The following is a 25,276-nucleotide window of genomic DNA, read 5'->3' as shown; positions in this document are numbered from 1 at the left end:
GCAGGAGGAGAAATCGGGCAGCAGTGCGGTCTCAACAAAAGCGTCGGCCAACCCCACGAGGTGCTCTGGAGCTGGCCTGGCCCCTGAGAGCTGTCCTGAGTGGGGATGAGAAGGCTGGCAGCTAGGGAAGCAGGCCCTGCAGTCTGGAAGAGGGTGTAGTCAGCACCACACACAGCTCACGCGGGACCGACATCTCCACCAAATGCAACTTCTTCCCTCTGAGCTTTAGAGGCCACATTTCTAAAAGGAGAATGTGACAGACCCGATTCATTTTTCTGAGCTAGGCCACAGGCCACTGACCACAGATTGACTGTGTTTGGTTAGCCATGTAAGATTCTCAAAGCTAGATTTTTTTTTTTTTTAATGAGCATGTGCAACTTTTGTACTCAGGAAAAAATACATTTAAGTTGTAAAAACTTATGACATTTATTTGTCCATTTATACAGCTGCGTGTTGTAAGGAAAGAAAGTAAGAGATGATAATCACATGATACGGAAAAGGACAGTGGGACAAACAAAAATAGTAACGTCTGGCCATATGCAAACTTGTCATAGCTAAATCTATCACCTGAAAGGGCTATTTTCACTTTCGGCAACAAGGATGAATCTCACAAAAGAGTATGTCCAGTATGATTCCTTTTATGAAGTTCAATGACGAGCAAACTAGGTGTGGTGGCAGAAATAAGAATGGTGTTTACCTTGGCAGAGAAGATTTTCCCTGGGAGGAAGCGAAGAGAGTCTTTTGGGATGACAGAAATATTCTATGTATTGATGAGGGCAGTGCTAACCTGGGGGTATACATGTGTAAAAAAGCTGTAGGCCATACTCTTAACACTTGTGCCCTTTTATTATACATGTTACGCTTTTTTTTTTTTTTTAAGGGAGGGGGAAAAAAGCCATTTTCTCCTGAAGTTACTTGCACGTCAGTGGGGATTTAGACCAATGAAGGCGTTGGCTCTAATGATAGGATTTTTCGATTTTCTGGAGGACCAAGGCAACCTTGAAAACGCCTTCTGGACTATGGATTTTTATTTTTGTCAGCTCTTTGAATTCTGCCTCTGATTCCCTAGTTCCCAGACCACTAATATCCTGCCCCACATGCTAAAACTATTTTTAGAGATTATTCAAGAACTTCCTTTTGACTCAGAATGACTCATATCTCATGCCTGCAGAAGGGGATCCTGGCTGAGAACCAGGCTTCTTGGGGTGGTCTGAACCTTGTGAAGAACTGCGGGCCCTCTTCTTACTTTTCAAGACTCTACTCCAATAACATGTCAAATACTTTAAAAATAACCCACACTGACTATTGTATGAGTATGTGTATATACTTACATATAATATATATATGTTTTATGTGTATATATTTTTATTGTAAGATATTTTTAAATGGTTTTAATACTGTTCTTTTTAAAATAATAGGATATGAGCAACACATGTTATTTCTTCACGACCTCCATGTACTCCTCAAGAATTCTCACAAGGAAGAAATGTTACTTTTAATTCATTTTTCAAATGTAATGAAATTTTTATAAATACTAAATATGTAAACTAATGAAGTTGACATAATGTTCCACTTTGTATGCATTTCGTTGAACATTTATTCATTTTGATTATGCAGTTTTTCTTCGTGTTTTCTGGAATAAATTAATTTTTTCCCTAGAACTCAGACTTTTCCTGTCAGAATAATGGCCAGTCAATAAACTGGGTCTTCCTGAGAAGTCACATTTTAACCAAGTGGGTGGGCTTGTCCAGAGTGGTGAAGATGGACAGCAGAGCCAAGATCAGGACGTGCAGGAGAGGAAGTGGGTTACCTCTAGGTTATTATGAGGATGTTGGGAAGTCCAGGAGCTCGCCTGAAGTCACACAGCCTGTGCCAGGATTTGGACCCAGGTTTGGCTGAACGCAAAGCCCATGTCTGTCCCACAGGGCCTCCCCACTTCCCTTATTACTTTGGGTCAAGCCTATTTTTCAGAAGCAGCAAGTTGGGGTTGAGCTCCATTGTCAGAGCAGGGCTGGTCATCCACATAGGGCAGAGCACCAAAGCAGACACTGTCGGCACCCTGTCCACATGTGCCTAGGGCATCTGCCCACAGGCCATGACCTCTATCTCAGGGTTTTGCCCTAGGTTGCACTGGAAGCTGAGGGGCATTGAAGGATGATTGTCCCTTTCTCTCTCCTCTCAGTTGGGGCAACGCTGAGGTATCCTCCACTCTCTCCCAGGGGTGCCCCAGCTGAGCCTCAGGGGTTTTTAGTGGTGACCCACTTATGAAAGCACTTGCTTTGGTTTCCTCCCTGTCCCTGCTATTCCTTTCCTGTCTCACTTCTTCCCCTATCATTTCTCCAACAAATTACTTGTACATGAATCCTTGCCTCGTGTATGCTTCTGGGGGACGAGTTTTAGCAGCCCACTGGGGAAGGGAGCCTTGTCTCAGATATAACGATGCGGCATGCACATCCTGCTCCCGAGGCCTCCTTCTGGCAGACATTGCTAATCAATCATGGCCTTCTCCACAGGGCACCTCAGGTCACTACTGACCATCAGTTGGAGCTGACGGTGAGTTGAAATCTATTAGCCTAAGTGGGGTCACCACAGGGAAATATACCCCTCACTTCCAGCCCTCAGAGCAAAGTGAACAAACTGCCAGGTTAGTGAAAGGGGTTGGGGTTGGAGAGAACAGAGGGGACTTCTTTCCTACCACAGAGCACCACCAGGCCATAAGAAAGGAGAACAACAGTTAAAGTTAATACTGTTACCGGAGAGTGGGGTCCTCTCCTGGCACATTGTCCAGGTTCTTGATGTCTCGAACAAAGAATTGAGCAAGACACTGAAATACAGTAGAAAAGAAAAGTTTCATTAGAAGGGAAAACATATTTCCAGATGTGGAAGGGGGCCTGAGCAAGAGGAGAGTAGCTCAGAAGGCATGGTAACAAAGACTTCACGGTTTTTATCCCTTTTTGCTGTGGGTGGTTACTTAGAGTGGGCTTCCTTGATTGACAACTAAGATTGACAGGACTCAGTGATTCAACATTTTGCTTTCTGCTCATGTTTGTTCCCAGAATTCAGTCTGTTATGATGATATTAATGAACTTCTGGGCATATGCATCATATTATAATGACGATATAATGAGGCTCAGGTGAGTTGAAGGTCATTGAGGTCCTCATTGTGCAGGTGCGAGTGACTGGCTTAAACTTGTACCTAAATCTCTGCCTACTGGTTTCTTTGTGTGAGTTAAAAAAAATGTCTTCTAGCTTGCTTAATTGTGGGCGGATTAAGGCAGACCCCTTCTAAGACAGGATGACCTCAGTGTCTTTGAAGGCAGACCTGAAACCCCCTAACTTTCCTGCCTACCTCTTTTCTAAGAGCCATGAAGTATGGATGTTGAGGGGTGGGAAGTCTCTTCTTCTGTATCTGCTTCCTGTTGAGAATGGACATATCTGCTTCCTGTTGAGAATGGACGTAGTTCCTCTCTACAGGGGTTTCATGGAATTTTTTTCTTTCTGCCTCAGTCAGGGTGGGGTCTTGGGTTTCCTGCTGAAGTGCTACCTCAGTTCCTAGACAAGGAAAAGAAAATACAAACTCATTATTTAAATCATACATCTATTAATTTCTATTATTGATTTGCCTATTAAGTGAGTAAAGGGAAACAGTCTTGGTTAATATGTTTCTTAAAGAGTAAAAAGAAAGATCTTTGGCTTTAAGTCCCTTCCCTGCCTCAGACTCTAAGGGCCCTGCCTGGCTTAACACTATTTCTGCTTAACAATGAATGGGCTGATGAATTTTATCAATAGCCAGAAGATCTGAGCAGGCAGAGCAATTATCAGGATTTGAGGGAGAGGGCCTTTTTTCCAAAGAAAGGAGGGAAGAAAACTAGGTTTACTAAAAGATTAACTCTGCAAGAGATGACTTATTTCATTTCCTGCTAAAAGATTAAGAATTTTACAAGTGATGTCTCATCTTAATACCATTGATTAAGTACCTGACAAGGCAGGCCCTGTGCCCTTTATGGCACCACTGCCCATCCTCACTAGCATTGTGCCAGCCACTTGCCCAGGGCCTCACCGGCCACAGTGCATCAGATGCAGTTGGAGGGCCTTCTGCTGCCAAGGCCGTGGTCTCCCTACCACCTGTGTTGCCCTGCACACTACATGGGGCCTCAAAATCCAGCCCTGAATTAACCAAACCACTATTATCTGACATCACACATGTGGCTAATGTACATCTCAGTGTGTCCAAGGTGGTCTGGCTCTTACAGAACTTTACTCTTTCCAGTCAAGCCTTAGAGCCTGAAAGTGTAGAGCCAACAGTCTTTATGAGACTATCTATAGAAATAAAATTGCACAATTGCAAGTCAGAAATTATCTGTTAGACAATGTATACTGATTTTTTAATTTGGATACCCCGATCATCATAATGTGTGCATCAGACCTCCAGAAGGACAGGGGTGCTGGCGAGGGGCAGTGAGGACCCCACACTTTGAAACTTCAAGGGGGTGTCATTCACTGTGGTGGGTATTTCTGTGCCACTGGTCTCCGTTAGGTCATTAAGTCTCTTTCTTTGAAAGATAAGGCTATCTGGGCCTTGGGAACAGGGGAGGTAATATTAAAACGCCAGGCACATTTGCATGCCTTCTCTGCATCGAAAACATTTTTGGGGATTGCTACGACAATTATTTGTTTGTATTTCAAGTGTTTCTTAAACTAAGGAATCGGGCTTTTGCCCTTCCATGCATTTCGAATTTATTTGCATTCAGCCCAGGTTGTAAGAAGCCATGTTTCCTTCGTGGTTTCCTCTACTTGGAATACACAACCTGGCCCCTTGAAGCTCCTAGGAGGAGCTGTCAACACTTGCCAGAGCCAGAAGTTCACCACAAAAGTCTTTGCTTAATCTTCCCTCCCGCCCACTTAGCTGGCAATCCCAACAATCTAGCTCTGTGTAGACTCAGCATTTGCCCTTCTAAGGACAAAAAAGAAAAAAAAAAAAAGTCTACCCTAGCATTTCACAGGTAAGGAGTGGTGACAGAGATTAAACTGGGTGTCTGCAGGGGTTGAGGGAGGCCCGAGGCTCCTGGAACACCATGTTCCCTCATGCTTGGGCTATGCCACCTCCTCTAGATAATGCTCTCCCCAAGGCGTCTCTTCACTCATACCCGGTGTTCTACCTGACTGACTCCCAGTCTCAGGTGACAGAGTTTGAAATCCTGGCTTTGCCATTATGGAAGTCTTGGTTTTACTTCTGTAATGAGAATTCCGCTGCCTTCCTCCTAGAGTTGATGTGGGATTAAATGAAATGAAAGAACGTGCGAGAGCTCATAACGAGGCCTGGCCTCAACTGAACAGGCCATCCCAGAAGGGGAGCCAATAGCGTGTATTAACTGCCTCTGTATCCCCATCTGTAAATAGAGATGGTTATATTTCACAAGATATTCTTGTAAAATGCAAATAAAATATTGTGTGGAGAAGCCCCAGCCCAGTATATTGAAGTAATTGGTTCCCCATTGCTGATAATTGCTTGAGGGTCCCCTGTTGTCATGCCTACTACCGTGAGATTTCCAAGCCAACAATTCACAGGAAAACAAATGGCTGTCGAACACCAACTCAGTGCCAAGGACTGGGGACCAGAGTTGAAGGTGAGAGATGAGACACCATGGCATCTTTAAAAAGCTCGCAGACCAGAGGAAGGACACAGATGGGTCCCTGCAATTAACAAAAGATAGGAGAAGGTGTGCAAAGCAGAGTACAGGCACAGGCGAGGGAGCACAGCTCGTCTGGCGAGGGCCGGGGAGATTTCCCAAGGGAGAACCTTGCACTGGAGTGGTGGGCTTCAGCTTGTCAGACAGAGGAAGGGGAGCTGGCATTCCAAGTGTAGGGATGAGAGTGACAAGGCTATTCAAGCAGAAAGCCACCTGGAGAGGTACAAGAAGGCTTGGTGGCTTAGAACTTAAGTCAAAAGGCGAGGCTGGAGAGGAGGAGGGGTATGAGTTTCGTTCCAATGTCACTGATAAAACATCAAAGTCCCTGCCTGCCTTGTTCCCTATTTGCCTAGTGTCTAGGTGCTGCCTCCTCAAAGGGAAAGAGTAAAGCAGAACCTGAAGGAGACGGGAAGACGAGAGTAGGGATAGGTTTGACATTCCATACAGGGTGATCAGAGAAGTCATCTTCGATAAAGTGACACCTAAACTAAGGGAGCAAGCCATATGACTTGCTGAGGAAAATTGTCCTAGGAAGAGGAAGCAGCAAAGAGCAAAAATCTCAAAGTAGGAGTGTGCTTGGTGCATCCAAGATCAGGAGCCAGTGAGGCTGAAGTGGAGCGATGTGGAGAAAAGTAGGAAATGAGGTCATCAGGTGGTGAAGACCAGATAATAGTAGGCCTTTGGGCCACTGTGAGAATTTGGGCTTTTACTCTGTATGAGATGCAAAGCCACAGGAGGGTTTTGAGCAAAGGGGTAATTTGATTTGATTTGAATTTTAAAAAGTTTGCTCCAGTAGCTAGATGGAAAGAAGATGAGAAGGATGTCAGAGGCAGAGAGACTAGTTAGGAGGCCAGTGCAACAAGGAAGCTAGAGGAGAGATGATGGTAGCTTGGGTCATATTAGAAGCCATGGTAAGAAGCACTGTGTTCTGATGTATTTTTAAGGTAAGCCAACATGATTTACTAATTGATTGCATGCAGGGCATGAGAGGAAGAAAGGAATTGGGATGGCTCTGAGGTGGTATTGCCTGAGTCACTGGAATTGTCCTTTTCTAAGATGAAGAAGATCAAGAAGAACACACCAGAAGGATAGGAGATGTCTATTAGACATCCAAGTAAAGAGTTCAAACTGTAAGTTGGAACTAGAAGTTTAGAGTTTGGGGTAGAGGTCTGGGCTTGAGATCTAACTTCAGGAGTTATTTAGTCCTTGAGACTGGCTGAGGTCAGTGTGGAGTGATAGTGGAAAGGTCTGTGGCCTGAACTTTGGTACACTCCAGTGTTTAGGGTCTGGGAGGAGTGGCAATTAGGTCAGAGGAGACCCAAGGGGATGGTGTGTCCAAACCAGGAGTGTGTCAGGAGGGTGGGTGATCTTCTCCATCAGAGGATGCTGCTGATTGGTCGGACAAGATGGCATCTGAGACTCGCCCACGGCATTGTTAATTGGAGGTCCTCAGGGGTCTTGATGTGAGCTGTTTCAGTGGAGTGAGGTAACAAAGACAAAGTATGAGTTCCAGCAAGATGGGGAGGAAAGAAATTGGTGACAGTAATTGGACAATCCTTAAAGAGTTCTGTATCTAAGAGGGGTAGAGAAGTGGAGCAATATCTGAAGTGGGATGAGAGGTAAAGGAAGAGACGTTTGCTGTCACTTTGTTTCTCCATCTTCTTTTGATTAAGTGAGCCATGACTGAGTTCTGCCCGGCAAAGACAATGGAGGCAGTTGGCATGTGTGCAAAGAAGTTCTGTAATGATGAGCTGTGAGATCTAAGTTGGGTAAGGAGGGCAATGAGGCCATCAAGGGGCAAATTATTACTGAAAACATGATTGAGTCATAGATCGTAGGTCTCAATTGGAAGCACAACTAGAGTCTGTGAAAGAGAAGGATTGAGCTAGAAGAAGGGTGTAGGGACAGCGTGGAAGAAGGGTGTAGGGACAGCGTGGGTCACTGAAAACTGAGGGAATGTGAAGATGCAGTCAGTGGTAGTGACAGGTCCCAGGGCAGGACCACAGGAGTACGTGAAGGTGACAAGGTCACTGGTGGAGAGTAAGTCATGGAACTGAGAGGCCAGGTGGTATAGACTGAATGTTTGTGTCTCTCAAAATTCATATATTGAAACAAAATGCCCAATGTGATGGTATTTGGAAGTGGGGCTTTTGGGAGGCAATTAGGTCATGAGAGTGGAGCTGTCATAAATGGGATTAGCACCCTTGTAAAGAGTCCAGACAGTCCCTCGCTCCTTCCCCCATGTGCAGACATGACAAAAAGACAGCCTTCTATGAGCCAGGAAGCAGGTTCTCACCAGATGATCTGGGGGCTTTGTGATCTTGGACTCCCCAGTCTCCAGAACTATGAAAAATTAATTTCTGTTCTTTATAAGCTTCCCAGTCTATGATTGTCTGTTACAGCAGCCCAAATAGACTAAGACACTGTGACATGGGGAGGATCTTCTATGTGGATACTGGAATCCTCCTGAGATAAAACCAAAGCAGGGCTGGAGAGAGTGAGAGTGAACTCAAAGTCCTCAAAGAATGAAAACTGACTTGGGGACAGCAGGTGCCTGCAACAGGTGAGGGTCATGGTACAGTTTGATAAGATTCAAAGGGAGATTCAGCCACATGGTTTTTGTTTGTTTGTTTGTTTGTTTTTTAAGAAGGAAGGAAGGAGAATGGTTCGGAAGCAGCACTGAGGAAAGGTACCATGGATCCTCCTCGGGCCCGAGGGTGACAGCTGGAGACAGAACAGTTCCACTCAACTGGCTGTAGGGGAAGTAACAGCTTCACTAGGAGTGCTTTCCAAGTTCCAACTCATTTCCCATGAATCATTTTTATTCTGCCTAAGCTGTTGAGAGACAGTACTTTCTGAACTTGCGTGCGATGCTGACATTGGAAATTTTAACCCAAACCACAATAACCCATTAGCATAACATTAAGACGGTTATTCTACCCACTTACCCAGTAGGTACATATTTGTCATCTCCAGAGCTTGTATTTTACAATGACCTTTAAAAACTTCCTTTACAAACACATTCAGCTTTTCATTGTGAGGTTATATCCCTAGGAAGACTTACTAAATCTTTGTTCAAATTTCTTTGCATATTTTTTTCTACCAGTGTCATTATGTGACCTTTATAAATATACAAAGTAACATTGATTAAGGTTCTTTAAGGCTACTTCATTACTTTAAAAGAAGGAAGAAAAAAAGGAAGAAGGGAAGGAAAGAAGGGAGGAGGGTGGGAAGAAGGAAGGAAGGAAGGAAGGAAGGAAGGAAGGAAGGAAGGAAGGAAGGAAGGAAGGAAAAGAAAGGGAGGTAGGGAAAAAAGATAGAATGAGAGAGAAGAGAGAATGAAGTAAGGGATGAGAGGAAGGAGGCAAGTGTGTAAGCAAGGAGGCTAAGAATTATTCCAATGTTAAGACTGCTTGGAATTTGTCTTTTCTGAAGGATAATTTTCAGAAAAAAATTCTTGCCTTTTTTTCAGTCATCTCTAGTGCTCATCTGTGTAGCCTGAACAGTGCCAATAAATAGTTGTGAAATGAATTAACTGATTGTTAGTGCCTCCTGGTCCTAGCGAAGATTCCTGCACTGCCCTTAGGGCCTTGGCTCCTGGTCCCAAGTGACATCATCTCCCACCAGGCTCACTGCATGTCCTGCCTCTGCTCAGCTCCTGAGCTCTAATTTGCTTTTTTCTCCTCCAACATGTGTGTTCAGAAGCTCTTTGACTTTTATTAAATGCAGCTCTATTGCTAACACATTAAATAACTTAATCTCATGCCAGCCGTACCCTGGCACTAGATCTGGCTGGGCAGGGGCCAGATTTGGAGCAAGGTTCTTCCTGCAAGTGATCAAGTTTGGTTAAGAGGTGAGATATTCACTGCCAGATGCAAAAGCTCCAGAATTGTTTGTCCAGCTGCATTTAGGACTCTGGTAGTGTCTGCGTCTGGTGATGGAGTTTGGAGGTCATCTGAACTAGGAGTGATGAGAGACAGAAGCTGTAATAAAAAGGTGTAAATAAAACAGAGGTGAGGGCAGCAGGGGAAGCTGGGTCTGGCCAGGGGGCTGAGAAAATAAATTGAGTTATTAGCACCTCTTCCATTCTCTTATATCCCTAATACCATCTCCCTCCAGCAAGCCACTGTCTGGACTAGACTTGGTTCTGAGGGTTCTACCAGTGTACCTTTTGATAACACATAATGAGTTTCTAAACCCACATATATTGAGTTAGTTGTTGTTGAGGATGTGCATGGTTAATTTTACAGCCTCCTGTGGGACCAGGTAGCTTTATTTGGTTCTGCCAAGCACTGTGTCTCAGCCATGGGGGCACAGGCCATGGTTGTGGATGAGTCATCACAAGCCATGTCCTCAGCTCTTGAGCATGAGTCCTCATTTGATGGTCTAAATCCTTATGTGCTCCATTGAGATGAAAAGAAAAAACTTCCAAAGTGAGGCTCGATAAATGCCTTTGAGGATGCCCTAGGTGGACCAACAATAACACAAATAACACAAATAATAACAGCATGAAGAGGCAAGCGTTTGTCTCTCCTTTGCACCCCTTTCCTGGAACCTGACAACGACTGAGACCTTCACAAGTCTGGGAGGGAGACTGTTATTTTAGCATAAAAAGGTATAGCAGAAATGCTAGCAAGACGTTTACTCTTTGTAGATTGGACATTTAATACTGTAGATGCACCACCCTGAAGCTGATCATCATTATAAAGTCTAGTAAAATCCAGAAAAATTTTTCACCACCCCACTTCTCACTCCTCCCCCACACCCCATGCCATGGAACCAATACATCAAAGAAGGACTCACCATCCATACTGAAGTCCAGGGGCAGCAGGTAACACGTGAAAAAGACTGAAAAAGACCAAGGGGCGGGAGCTGTAGGGAGAGGAAAGAGAGGCTCTGGGGGAAGAAAGGGAGGTCTTCGCTCACGAAGAAGGTATCCCAAGGAGTGTCCCAAGTCTTCCGCACTGGGGCACGGCCACAGGACACATGCTGCAGGATAGAGAAGTCACACTGAACTCTGATTCCATGGTTTTTCTATGGAGAAGCCTGAAGCCGGAGACTCTAGGGATCCTCTGCATGTTGGTGGCCAACAGAGAGACTGCTTGGTTTGAGCCCTGTGCCACACCTCGCTTCACAACGATGGCCCCAGGTGAGGTTACGCAGCCTGTGTTGAATTCCTCCTGGGTGCTAGGTACTTTGACACACATGTACCCCTTGGCTGAAAGAAACCAAGTCACCTGCCCAAGGTCTCATAGCTAGTGAGTAACAGAACAGGGCAGCAGTTGACAGCTTGGTGTGTGAAGCCTTTTTTTTTTTTTTTTTTTTTTGCACAAGCTGGGGCCCACTTCTAGTCTGAGGCCCTGTCATGTCCTCTTTACTAAGCTGCTCTCCTGCCTGGCTTGGTCATGTCAGGTATAAATCCATTTTACACTCCTCTCTGATTTGTTCCATGCTGCCAAACATACCACATCCACCATTTCCAAAAAAAAAAAGTTGGAACAAAGTTATGAGTATAACGAAAATGAGGAAACATATTATTTATACAATTATCCCTTTTCAGTCCTATTTCCTCCTTGGAAAAGACACAACACACATCAGGATCCTATTTGGGAGAAAGGCAAGATCATAGAGGCTGGTCTACTCCTATGTCCTCTTATTCGTCCTTAAAATAGGACTTCTCAACTATACTGTGCTGAAGCCTCCTGCAGAGCTTGTGAAAACAAATCCTGGGCCCCCACCTCTAGAGATTCTGTATCAGCAGGTCTGGAAGCGGGTGAGGGCAGAATCGTCATTTCTGACAATCACCCAGATGATGCACATATGAGGTTTAGGACATATTACCCCCAAACATGGCAGTGTGGCATATTGAATATCTTAAGCTGAAGGATTATGAGAAAATGACAGAAGTGAAAAGGTCACTCTGACCAACCCCCTACTCTCACCCTTCTTTCCATAAGCAGATCATAAAACCCCCATGTGAAATTTGCCCTCCCTGTACCAAGAGGAAGGAAGTCATTCTTATCATCAGAGACAGAGAATCTAGGGCAGAGAAAGCTGTATAAACCAACATTGTTAAACTAACTCGTGTCTAACTAGTTACGTTTTTACCAATTCGTACCCCAACCCAGACCCCTTGCCTTGTCAATTCTTCACAAATTTGTTTGTCTAAAAGGTATAAAAGCTTTCTGTTCTAGCCACTTTTGGGGGTCTTCATTCTCTTATGACAGTTCCCTTGTACATGTAAAAATTCAATAAAACCTGTATGCTTTTCTCCTGTTAATCTGTCTCTGTCACTTTAATTTTCAGGCCCAGCCAGGGACCCTAAGAAGGTTGAGGAAAACTTTTTCCTCCCCTACAAATGTGCTTCTGCCTTAGCAATAGCACAAATGAATCTTCTCTATCTACTGGCTGGATTTGTCAGCCAGTGCTAGGGAGAATGCAGAACTTTCTAGATTGCCCCAAGGGTTCCTGGGAGATGTCCCTAGGGTATTACTATCACCTAGGAATCTCAGGCTGTCTACGACTTTTTCTTCCTCACACCAGCATAGTGGAGAGAGGAGAACAAAGGCTTGGGAAGAAATGAAGGCAGTACTAAAATACACTTTGCTGAATGTTAGTTTCGCTGAGACCATACCTGCCAAGAGGATTATTAGAAAACAATATTTGTGCTTGATCTAGATCTGAAGACTTGATGTTGGACATGCATATCAGTTTCCTTATTTGTCAAATATGGAAAATGCTACTACCTTGGGGAATGCTGTGAGAATTAATGTCACAGCTTATAAGTGTAGCCAAAATCTGATTTCTCAGATTCTCAGAACAGTAAACTTACTAGTAATAACAATAATAGTGATTCCTTTGGAGTGAGTATTTACTGTGTCCAGGCACTGTGCTAACCGTTTCATAAACAATGTTTTATTTAAACATCATGACACCCTGAGGAGGAAGATATTATCTTACAGTTCCCCTGAAAAAATCTAAGCTGAGACATTATGTAACTTGCCCAAAGTCACAGTGCCAGAGATTACACTCAGATTGCACTCACAATCAGGCTGTTACCACCTCACGAACCCCAGGAATCCTCTCATCAGTGCCACTCAAGATGATGTATTTCAAAGTAAATTGCAGACATCAGGATATTTCACACAGTATGTTGCTTTTTGCATTTAGTTTCTTTAGTGTGTGTTTCGATAATTCCTTCTCATAGCTGAGAAGCATTCCATTGTATTGACATACCACAGTTTGTTAATCCACTCACTTGTCGATGGACACTTAGGTTGTTTTCAGTTTTTGGAACTAAAATCCCAAGTGAATATAACATAGGGGTGGCATGGAGTAAGGCTTGTAGATTGAAAGGAAGAATTAATCTCTGTATTAACTCATATTATTTGAGCGAAGATGTACATTTAGAGTAGAGAACATCAATTTTATTCAGTTAAAGACTAGATCGTGAATATTTTAGGCTTTGCCATTGCAGCACAAGAGCAGCTACAGCCAATGAGTAAACAAATAAAGATGGCCGTGTGTCAGTAAAACTTTATTTATGAATGCCGAAATTCGAATAAAATACTCTTCTTCTCTAGATTTTTTCCCAACCATTTAAAAGCTTAAATGTTATTCTTAGCCTGCAGGCTGTGTACAAAGATAGATGGCGGGATTTGGCCCACAGACCAAATGGTAACCACTAAAAAGATAGAAATAGATTATATTATTTCCAACCCACACAAAGAAAAACAATGAATAAAGAAAAACTGATCAGCTGAAGAAAGGGTTGGGAAAAAAAGAAACAAGAAGTAAGTATGATAAATAAAAAACATAAAGTAACAGGACAAGAATAAGTCTAATTATATATGTAATCACAATAGATTAAATTTGCATAATATAAAGTATAGATTTTCAGTTTAGGTTAATAAAAAGAAAAAATAAAATTATATCCCATTTTGAAATGTATATATAAAACCTAAAAAGGTATCAAATATTATATAATTGCTATAAAAACAGAAACAATAATTGAAAATTAAAAGCATCATATCCATTAGGATTACTACTAAAAAAAAAAAAAACACCACCATAAAAATAGAAAATAACAAGTGTTGGCGAGGATGTGAAGAAATTGGACCCCTGATGCGCTGTTGGTGAAATGCAAAATGGTTCAGGGGCTATGGAGAACAGTATGATGGGTTCTCAACAAATTGAAAAATTTGAGAACTACAATATGACCCAGCAATTCCACTTTTGGTGGATACCCAAAAGGACTGAAAGCAAGGACTCGAAGAGATATTTAGACACCCAGATTCATAACATTACTCACAGTATCTAAAAGCAGAAAGCAGCTCAAGTGTCCATCAGTGGATGAATAGATAAACAACAAAGTGTGGTGTGTACACATACAATGGAATATTATTAAGTCTTAAAATGAAAGGAAAATCTGACACATGCTACAACATAAATGAAAATCGAGGACATTATGATAAGTGAAATAAGCTAGTAACAAAGTATAAATACTGTATGATTCCACTTACATGTGGCACCTAGAGTAGTCAGATTATTGAAAGTAGAACAGTGGCAGCCTGAGGCTGGAGGGAGGGAAGAATGGAGAGTTGTTTAACAGCTACAGACTTTCAGTTTTGCAAGATAAAAAGGAGTTCTGTGGATGTGGTGTTCTGTGGTGTGATGGTTGCACAACAGTGTGAATGTATTTAATGCCACTGAACTGTATGCTCAAAAATGGTTAAGATGGCAAATTTTATGTCATGTATTTTACCACAATTTAAAACAAACAAACAAACAAATAAAAAGCATCACAACAAACAAGGATTAGTTCATATTGATAAAAGCTACAGTCCACCAGAAAGATATAATAGTCATATGCCTCAGTGCAGCTCACAATAGAGGTCTGAAATATATCTATTTAGTATAATATAAATAAAACATTGTACCCAACAGAGAGAAAGTACTTATTTTTTCCTAATACTCCCGGCTCTTTTACAAACTAGTCATGTATTTGACCACAAAGAGAATCCCCAAAAAATCCAAAAAGCAGAAATCATATAAATTTCTTTGGCCATTATGCAATAAAATTACAAATTGAAAAGCAAAACAAAACATGAGAAGTGGCAAAAAAAAATATTTTCAGTGGAAATTTTAAAGCACCCTCTAAATAATCCTCATATTAAAGAGGACATTAGAAATTAGCAATAAATCGCATTGAGAGACTATGTTTCATGGATTTGTGGGATGTGATCCAGGTGGACTTGGGAAGTTTATTATAAAAATAAAGAGTTTAGAATAAATGAAAGAAGCATTAAAATCAAGGAGTTAGAATGAAAGATCATCAAAATAAACTCAAAGTAAATAGAGAAATGGAATATAAAAATTAGTAAAATTTAATGAGGTGGAATACTTACACACAAAAAATAAACTTGATTAAAAAAACAAAACCTTAATTTTTTAAAAACCATTACTATAGATGAATCTAATTAAATTTCATAAATAAGGTATTTGAATAAAATTTTTAAAGATAATATTTGAAACGAGAGAGGAAATAGCCATCGAAACTTTAAAACATTTCAAGAAATCACTAAAAAGAAAAAAAAACAAGCTCAGATGGTTTTGTTGGTGAACCACATCTAATTTTTAGGGGCCCGATTATTTCTATGATACATATATTCTTCCAGAGTGTAGAAAACGAAAGTCTACAAGGCTAGACACCAAGCTGGAAAGGCTAGGTTATGCTATGTGTCAGCTGGAGCTGTGGGAAGCAGAGGCTGACTGGATTTAGGCATGCAGATGTATATTGAGTTTAATGTTCCATGCAGTGAAAGGGAAAAGGTATAATCCAGATTAGGCAGTGAAAACTGTCAGACCAGGATGCAGTTCTGACCAAGCCTTGGCCAGCTCAATGAGAAGCTCCAGAGCAAAGACTGCCCAGTAGTGGAGTTCTGCACTGGACAAAAATAGCTCAACCCTTGAATCTTCCTCAGTCTTGCTTAGTCATTACCTGGAAACATCCTGAGAAAAGCTCGACCTTGGCTCACCACAGCACATTAAAAAAAAAAAAAAAGAAAGAAAGAAAGGAAGGAAGAAGGAAAACTATAGTCTAATTACACTAAAAAGTTAAAGGCAAAAAATTCTAAATATACCATTAGCAAATTGAATCCTGTGGTGTTTTAGAAGGATTATGCATAAAGAATGAAAAGATAGTTTTAAGCAGAGAATCTATGAACTTGCTACATTAATGGATTAAAGAAGAGAAAAGATATTTCTATCACAATAAATGCCTTGGTAAATAAATTTGATAAAATGTGTGCCTATTTCTAAATAAGAATACAGAATTCTTGGCCAGCTAGAGATAGAAGGAAATTTTCTTACCTTCATAAAGAGAAACTACCCAAACCATTGCCAAACATCCTATTCAATGGCGAAAAATCAAACATTCCATAAAAATCAAGAACGAGACAAGTTTACACATGCTTACCATCACTACTTAACAGTCTACTGGCGACCCTAACCAATAAGAAAAAAAAGAAATTAAAAATTGTTATTTGTTGTTTGAAAATTTATTGTGGTGATAGTTGCACAACTCTGTAAATATACTAAAAAAAAATTGAATTTTTTACCCTTTAAATGGGTAAATTGTATGGTATGTGAAGCTGTTAAAAAATCATCATCTCGTATATTACAAAGTATTTACTACTTAGAAGATATTTGTCTACTTACAAAATCAAAAAGAATACACTGAAAGACAAGTAAAAGTGAGAGTGTAGAAAGGAGGCCAAGTACAAAAATCAGTATATAAAAATAATGTTCTAATAAACGAACAATAGCCAATTCAAAATATCACAGAAAAAGAATCATATTTACTATACTCAGAAAGATTAAACACCTAAGAATAGACCTAATAAGCAATGTGAAAGACTTAACTTTTTAAATGATACGGTTTTACCAATAGACAAAAACTGGGGTCTAAAGCATGGCTGCCAAGCGTCCCCTGTACCCCAACCCCCACTTCAGGAATGGCCCGGACAGCCCAGGGACCCTGAAGGATGTGATGAATGAACTCAGTAAAATGCTTAGCCTGATGTCTGGCAAATAGTGAGAACTCAACAAATGTTAATTGTTTTTCCAGATTCCATGTACAGCCAGAACTCAGGGTCACAGAAATTCAATATTGAACTTGATCCCGTGATGTTGGTGGGTTGACTGGGATAGCAGACAAGCTGAGGAAGGAGTATGGCATTTTCTTGAACTAAATATGCCACTTAGGGATGAGGCAACCTGACTGGATACAGGAGCTCACGAGGAAAAAAGTCATTATTATTTCCAGGTGGAACTCATTTGTGGTATGTGTTTGGAGTTGAGCAGAGCTGTCTCACTCAGGGTGACCAATCATGAGACAACTGGGCTCTCTCATGTGTACTCCTTTACACTCTAACTCAAGGACTGCTCTGGTCCCTTCTGCATGGAACACTAAGCTCAAACTACTGTTCGGTCATAATCCAGCCGCACATGAGGGAAAATGCTGGTGCTCAGTTAGATCCTCAACCTCCCACCTCACTTTTTAAAAATCACTTTTGTCTTCTCATCCCCCAACAGCCAGCCCCTGAAGCTCATCCTCAAAGGACTATTCTGAGGCTACCAAAACCCAAAGTGTCTGGGAATTTACTTGCCTTGAACAATTAGTTGGGTGCTACCACTGACCTCTGCTATAATAGGTTGGGGTCTGCATTAGTTAGGATAAAGCAAGCTGCTCTGACAAAAACATGTAGTGACTCAAGGATGAACACAGCTTATTTTTCAGATAAAGTCCAGAATGGGTATTCCTGATTTGTTGGGTGGGTTTCCTCTAAGCTGGAATTTGGGGTCCAGGCACCTTCCCCCTTACACTTTGTCTTCTGCGGCGTGTGTCTTATAGAGTCAGTGTTATAAGCTGCAAGAAGGTGAAAGACCATGAAGGGACATGGGTGAAAGATTTGGCAGCTGCCCTAGAAATGGCAACATCACTTCTAATTACAAGGAGGCTGGGAAAAACAGTCTAGCTGTAGACCCAAGGAGAAGAGGAGACTGGTTTGGTGAGCAGCTGACCTGTCTCAGCCATGACGCCTGCGCCTCACTCATTGTTAATTGTTTTGGATATCAGTGCAGGTCAGAGGACATGGACTTGAGGCTCCCTATGCCTTTAGTAGCTGAGAGATCTTGAACAAGATTATTAACTCCCCTGAATCTCAGTTTTTTTAAAACCTAAAAACAGCAATGATAATGATACTAACCAACAATATTTTCAGTGTTATTTGGAATTCTATAAAAGATAATGTTTGTGCTTTGGGAGACTGAAGCTGCAGAGATCCCTGCTGGGAGGGGACACTGGGTCTCACTTTGATCATCCCCCAAAAGGCCCTCAATAAAATAGTTTGATTCTTCGCCATCCCCAGAAAATATTTTGTTTGTAAAGTCCTGTGGAAATACTCTTCTTCATTTACCTTACTTGGAATGCATTTCCTTTCCTTCCCTTTATCTATCTAACTGGGTCTAATTCCCTGTTAAGAAAGCCAGAGTCCCCTATTCTGGCAACTGTGGCCCTTTGGTGTCCTGGCACCAATGAAGATAAGACAAAGACCAGATTGCTCTGAAATAGTTTGGGAATTTTTATTGTGATAGGGAAACCTACTAGCAATTCTGAGCACTGCTAACACTTACTTCTAACTCAGAAATGTTTGTTTCCTCTCCTGCTGAACTTTTGGCAATTTGAGGCACTACTCTCTAAAGTATCGTGGGCGGATTCAGGATCTTCTTCTTGGCCAATGAGCATCCAAACCCACAAACCAAGAAGGTGAAAAATTTGGTGTAAGAGATCTAGAAAAGAGACTAGATGTTATAATACTGGCTTATATTAGGAGAGCTATGACTTTAGATCCCCCCGGGAGGTAAACGGGGAGCCCAGAGCACCTCTCTAAACCTCATTAACATCCCCTTTACAATTACCTTTTTAATAAAACATTCTCGAATGATTCCAGCCCACATTACACTCCACTTTCCACAAAGGATTGCACTTCATAAATGCCACATGATATAGTTCCCATTTAAATTCAAATCCTTCTTTATTAGTTCTGCCTCTCACATGAATAAGTTATTTGAGATCGAGGACTGTGTCTTTTGATTCCACACTAGAAATATGCAGATTAGCAGTAACAGTGTGTTAATCAAAGACATTTCATGGGGAGTGGCATTTCCTGGAATGGGAGAGTCTTGTCCCCTATTCTAAACATCTAGTGTCGGCATCCTTGAAATATGATGTTCTTGGGCATTTGTCTATCCAGATCAGCACTGACCCAACTACATGGCACCACTCAGAACCAGAGAATAGATGAGTCACAGAAAGGTTTTTACTCATTCATTCATTCATTCATTCATTCATTCAACAAATAATTATTGGATTCCAAACTGTTCTTAGCAACTGCAAGGAGCTTAAGGAGAAAAAGGAGATGTGAATGATAAAGATTCACTTTCCAGTCTGTAGAGTGAGACCAGGATACAGGCAGACCAACAAAACTGGGCAAAGGGCCAAGTGAGAGACACAGAAGCAAGGCCAGGGGCAGATAACTTTAGGAACAGGCATGTAGGAACATGACTCAAAAAGAGGCCCAGCGCTGGGAACAGATTTCAACAGCTGTCTTCACTTTTCATACGGGCACACACATTTAATGATTGACAACACCAGGTGTTGCTGAGGTATGCAGAGCCAACCCTCACATATTGCTGGGATGGTATAAATTTGGGCCAACTTTTCTGTAGGCCAACCGCGCAAAACGTACAAGCATTTAAAATGTACATATATATGACTCAGCAATTACAAACCAGGCGTTTATCCAATAGGAATAATTGGACAAATGAAAAAAGACGTCAGTACTAGCATAGTATATTTATTGCATCATTGCTTGAAGAGAGGAAACTTGTAATCTTTGGCCAGTTCACATGCTCGTCCTTGAACCAGTCACGATGACGAAAGAGATCTGACTGGTCAAACTTCAGTCACATATCTCTCCTCTGTTGCCAGGGGACAGAGGAGAACCATGATGGACAGTTGAGGATTAGAATTAGGGGAGAGGAAGTTCCCCAAAGAAAAAAAGGAAGAGTGTTGTTAGCAGAAGACTGCGGATGAGAAAACCTGTTGAATAACCAAAATCTCTAGCTACTTCCATCCACTACAGCAGGAGTAGCTGGTGCAGAGGGAGGAATGTTTCAGGCAGCTCCAGGAATAGACTATTCTTAACAGAGACTCAGAGAGCCTCTAATGTTTGCTATGAAGCTCCTCATCCTGGGAGGGTGAGGAGGGATGTTGGGGAAGGTCGACCCTTCAGAAGGAGAACTAAACAGGTAAATCCAGACATATGGATAATCGAATAACTTAAAAGTTGTGGCTGAGGCTATGGCGGACTTGTAAGGAAAACATAAACAAAACAATTGAGAATGTTGTGAGTGGGGCTAGGAAATGTGTGACCCTAGATGGGCCCATGTTACACATGTCAGTGTGATGCTGGCTGGCATCGTGGGTACCACTTATTGCCTGATGACCTTGGACTAATGACTTAATGATTTGAAACCTCAGTCTCCTCATCTCTGAAATTAAGAGAAGAAACCAATCTTATCGGCTAGCTAGGAGAATTTCATGAGACTTTGTAGGTGAAAACCTCTAGCACCATGCCCGTCAACGTGAGTTGAATCTAAGCAAGGAGAAGATCAGGCCAGAAGTAGCGCTCAAATTTAAACAGAAGATATTAATTATAGTGGCCCCGGGAAGCCTGAAAGCCAGAGCTTTGTTCTTAGGCAAAGGGAGCCCTGAAATTTAACTTGGGGGCAATAATGAGGGTGACAATTTTACTTTTGACCTGAAACTGTGTTGAAAAGCTAGAACTTGCCCCTCTGCAAGTTCCTGACTATGTATAAACAACCGTTTACTTTTACCTTTTTACTCTTCATGCACACTTTTGGCTGGCCGATTAAACACTTCAGAACATGAGCTACTTAAACTCCTCACCGCACTCCTATGGCCTGGTCACTCCACAACCCTGTGCCTCCTACCCTGAGTTCCCTTCTTCGGGATGGAGAAGGACAACAGGAATAGTGACTGTCCTCCGTGAACTCTAACCGTGAGTCTTGTGTTACTGGCATGGCAAGTGTGTGTTGCTCTGCCCGGGAGGGAAGGAGAGAGGGACACCACTGGGAAGGCATGAGTGTCAAGAGAGTACAAGATATTCCCACCCATGCTGATCCCCACGCGGCCCACTCTGTGTGGAAAGAGCATTGACCCAGGAGCACAAAAGCTGCCCTGTTTGTGTGGTGTCAGGCAAACTCCTGGCCTCGTGAGCTCCTTTCTTCACCTTTAAAAGGGTGGTAAAAAATGTCCTGGAGAGCAGCTGTGGGAAATGAGAGCAAGCTCTCGATGACAGGCCCTCATGCACAGCCACACCCTGTGTGGGTGTGTGTTGTTGTTGTTACACATCCCAGGGCTTTCACAGCGTCCCGCAGCTGTGCTCAGTGTCCTGGGCTAAGATGTGGATGGCTGTCTGCATAAGAGTATCAGGCATGAAAACAAGGCCAAAATCAGCAGTCGGTAGAGCTGGGCCTGGGGTTTTCCGTCTAGGATCCAAAGTGCAATGCTGCCCCGGACACCAGAGGTCCCTCACTTGTGTCCAGAGGGAGAACTGATGTGAAAGCCCGGAATCTCAGAGTGTTTGTGAGACAGGAGGAAACAGACTCAGAAGCAGGTGCCCATGGTGTGTAGAAGAGAGCAGAGCAAGGAAATGCGGAAGGAAACCTCAGGCGCTCTCTCCCCCTTCCTCAGTTCCTCATCGCAGGTCCAGACTCCACCCATCCTGGAGTCAGAGCCTGGAAGCAACCAAATGGCCTCATCTCGCCCTCATCAGAGGGCTTCCTCTGGAGGTGAGGGAGAGACTCTACCGAAACAAAGGTAGTGTTCTGTGGCAAACATTTCCATTCCAAATGGCATTCGTGAGACAATTCTCAGGTGTCTGGCTCTGTGCTTGGCACTTTGGGGAAAAAAAAAAAAAAAACACAAAGATCTGAGAGAGAGAATTTGCTGCCACAGGCTGCTCATGACAAACAACTGTATTCACAGCCAGCCCTGGAGAGGGACTTGCCTGAGGTTTAAGTCACCAAGTACATATGTGGCACCAGGCTCACCTTCAGGCACATCACCCTGAATAACAGGAAGACGGGGTTGACTGGACTGTGGTATGGACCCGGGCCAGGCTGGAAGGGGCACCCCAGAGGCTGGGCCAGGTTAGAGAGAGAATCGGGGTAGCTCCAGCAAAAGGAAGGCTCTGTCAGGAACACAGGCTAGTCAGCAAAGAAGAGCAAAGGTAGTATCAGGAACACAGGAGATCGGGCCCAGGGGGACAGGGAGGCTCTAGGGCTCAACGTAAGGTAGGATGCTTGAGGGGAGGGTCTGAGGGAGGGGTCACGCTACTTATGTAAGGCCCCTGAGGATGAAGTCTCCTTCTTTCCTTCCCCTTTCCCCTTCTCTCCCTCCCTCTTTTTCTTCCTTCCTATGATTTAGCAGCTTCTTCCAGATGATTTCCCAAACAGCAGTCTTGCAAACTTTACTACTTTAAAGTGCACTGTGAGTCTAAAAACTACCCAACTGCTCTCGCTGTTCAATATTCCTTGTTTATCACACACACACAAAAGAACATTTCTTCTGAGGGAAAAGAGCAGCTGCACATTCCAGGCTTATGTTGATCATGTGCTATTAACTTTTACTCCCAGGTCAAGTGAGAGGTTGAGCGGACACACCCTGCTGTAATATAGGAAATTCCCTGGCCTTATCAGCAGCCAGCAACAGTCTCTTAAGTGAGTTTCGGCAGAAGTGTCACACATCTCATCCGATGCTCTTGAACTTTGCTCTGAAGCTGGGGGCCGCAGGACTTTTGCCTTCCTTTACGTACCCAGGCCTCAGGCTTCCCTTAGCCTGCAGGCTCTCTCTTGAGTCATTATACCTTCACAGGGGAGACTGAGGCAGGTGGAACAAGCCAGGGAGTTTGTGTTTAGCCATCCAGGGTGGAAACTTCTCCATCCTTACCCACAGCCTGGTATGCTGGGCCCATCTGGGTTCCCATCCAGTTCATGCTCAGGCATGTTGGAATCTGAATGGAATCTTTCTAGATGACAGAAGCCTAACCAGCCTCCCTTAGCCCACTGACCATCCTCCCACTCGTATTGGCCAGAACTACTTAAAACACCAATCTGAACCATCCCTTCAGTTGGAAAGCGTTTCTGGTCTTCACCATTACATCCCCAGCTCCAAACACCCTATGTTCTGCTCCGATAAACCTCTGAGTGGGCTATACTTCCCTACCGCCACTTGCTACTGGCTCCTGATGTCCCCTTGTTTGCAAATACCACGGCCCTCCCCAAAATTTTTCACTCGTTCTCCTGGATGTGAAGTAGAAGCGGCTGCTCCGTACACCCTCTCCTCTCCAGTAGTTTGCCATTCTGTCCTCTGAAGCCTGCTGCTCCAGCCTCTACAGCACAACTGACCATTCACACTGGGGTTACGGTGCCTTGGCTGTCGATGCATCTGTCCCCCTGACCCATGAGGCAGCTTGAAGGCCGAGGCTGAACTTGGCATCAAATAGGTGTTTATCACATATCTGTTGCTGCGGACAAGACAGAAGCAAGAAACTCTAACTAGAAAATGGTAATAATGGTGCACTGAGTCCCTACTACATGCTAGACTTTGTTCTAAGGTCAGTTAATATTCACAATAATCCTATGAGACAAGTGCTATTATAGTCCTCGCTTTATAGTTAAGGAAACTAAAGCACAGAATGGTCAAGTGACTTGCACAAAGTCTCTCAGCTACTAACTAATAAAGCCAAGATTTGAACACAGTCTCTGCTCTTAACGGCTGCACAGGAATGCTTTTCAAACTAAGTAGGGATGAGATCAAGAACCAAATTTTAGAAGTTCAGAGATTACAGTATCAAATAGACCAGGGTACACACTTTGGCTCTGACCTTAGCCTAACTCAACCAAATGGAGCCTCAATTTCCTCAAATGTAAAATGGGCATAATAATGGTATTTTGCCCTATCTACTTTTGGCTGATTTAAAAACTATCCAGATCTTCTGCGATCTATGTCAGTGTGCTGTGGTCTTGCGAGGCTTTTAGATTTGAATTGCCACTGCCAACCCCAATCTCAACTCTGTGAGAAATAATATTAACAGAGGAATGCCTGGAGCATATGAGGGCATCTCCCTCCTCCTTCAGATTTGACCAAGCCAGACAGTCAAAGGCTGTGCCCTTGACTCTTTTTTTGGAACACGGGCTTTCCCTCGAAGTGTCCCACTTTCTACCGTCATCATTGCCCTGGGGTGTTGGGCTCTCGGCTGCGCATTTGAGATGATTGTGTTTATTGCGGGCCTGTTGCGATGGATATTCTGACTGTATAGCAGTTTCCTTTACATGAGGCTTGCAGCAACGCTTCTCTAACACAAATATTGTCTCCAGCCCTGGCACGATGCTAAAATGAGGAGAAATGTTTTGATCTTTAACTCTTGGTGGTAGAATTCTTCTTAGGCAGGAAACAGTCCTCGTTGGGAAGGTATTTTGATAAGATGAAGGTATGGGAGTAGGAGCCCAAGAAATGGGTGTTTCTGTAGGCTAAGCGACTCAAGATAAAGCGTAGACTGCTTTGCCTGAGACTAAGAGGGGAATTGAGCTTCTGAGAAGCAGAGAAAATTCAACGAAGCCAGGGGAAGGATGGGGAGAGATGGCTGTAAGATAACAATGAGGTGAAGACCAGTGGTAGAGGGGCTGTATTAGTTGCCTAGGGTGGCCATAACAAAGTACTACAGACCAGGTGGCTTAGACAACAGAAATTTATCTTCTCACAGCTATAGAGGCTAGAAGTCCAAGATCTAGGGGTTGGTAGGGTTGGCTTCTCTCCTTGGCTTGTAGATGATCGTCTTCTCCCTGTGTCTTCACAGTCTTCCCTCTGTGCATATCAGTGTCCTAATCTCTCCTCATAAGGACACCAGTCATATCAAACTAGGGCCTACCCTAATGACCTCATTTTAACTTCTTCTTTAAAGACCCTATCACCAAACGTAGTCACATTCTGAGGTACTAGAGGTTAGGACTTCCACATACAGGTTTTGAGAGGAGCATATTGCAGCCTATAACAGGAGCCAAAGGACATTTGAAGACCACCCTCCACCCCCATAACCTTATCGTCCTATGAAAATCACTATTTCGTGTGACTAGAATCTTTTGTAGATGTCAAAGAAAAGGTGAGCTTCACATTTGGGAGCCACGGGGCATGGAACAGAGGTAGCCTTTGTGAAATCAAGAACTCTGAGATAGTAAGCCTCCAGGAAAGATAGAACTTGCTTTGAACCTCTCCTGGGCCTGGAGACCTCAACTATCATCTGGTTTGAATCACTGATTATGTTTCCATCTAGGTTTAAAATGCCAGGAAACTCAGAATCAAACTGGAGGTCGCTTATTATAAATGTTTAGGAACTTGTGCAGAGTTATTCCCCACACTTTATACTACTGTTTGGACT

This window comes from Rousettus aegyptiacus, unplaced genomic scaffold, assembly GCF_014176215.1.
Source record: "Rousettus aegyptiacus isolate mRouAeg1 unplaced genomic scaffold, mRouAeg1.p scaffold_m13_p_7, whole genome shotgun sequence".
In the NCBI taxonomy this organism is placed as follows: Eukaryota; Metazoa; Chordata; class Mammalia; order Chiroptera; family Pteropodidae; genus Rousettus; species Rousettus aegyptiacus.
Note: the sequence above shows the minus strand (reverse complement) of the source record.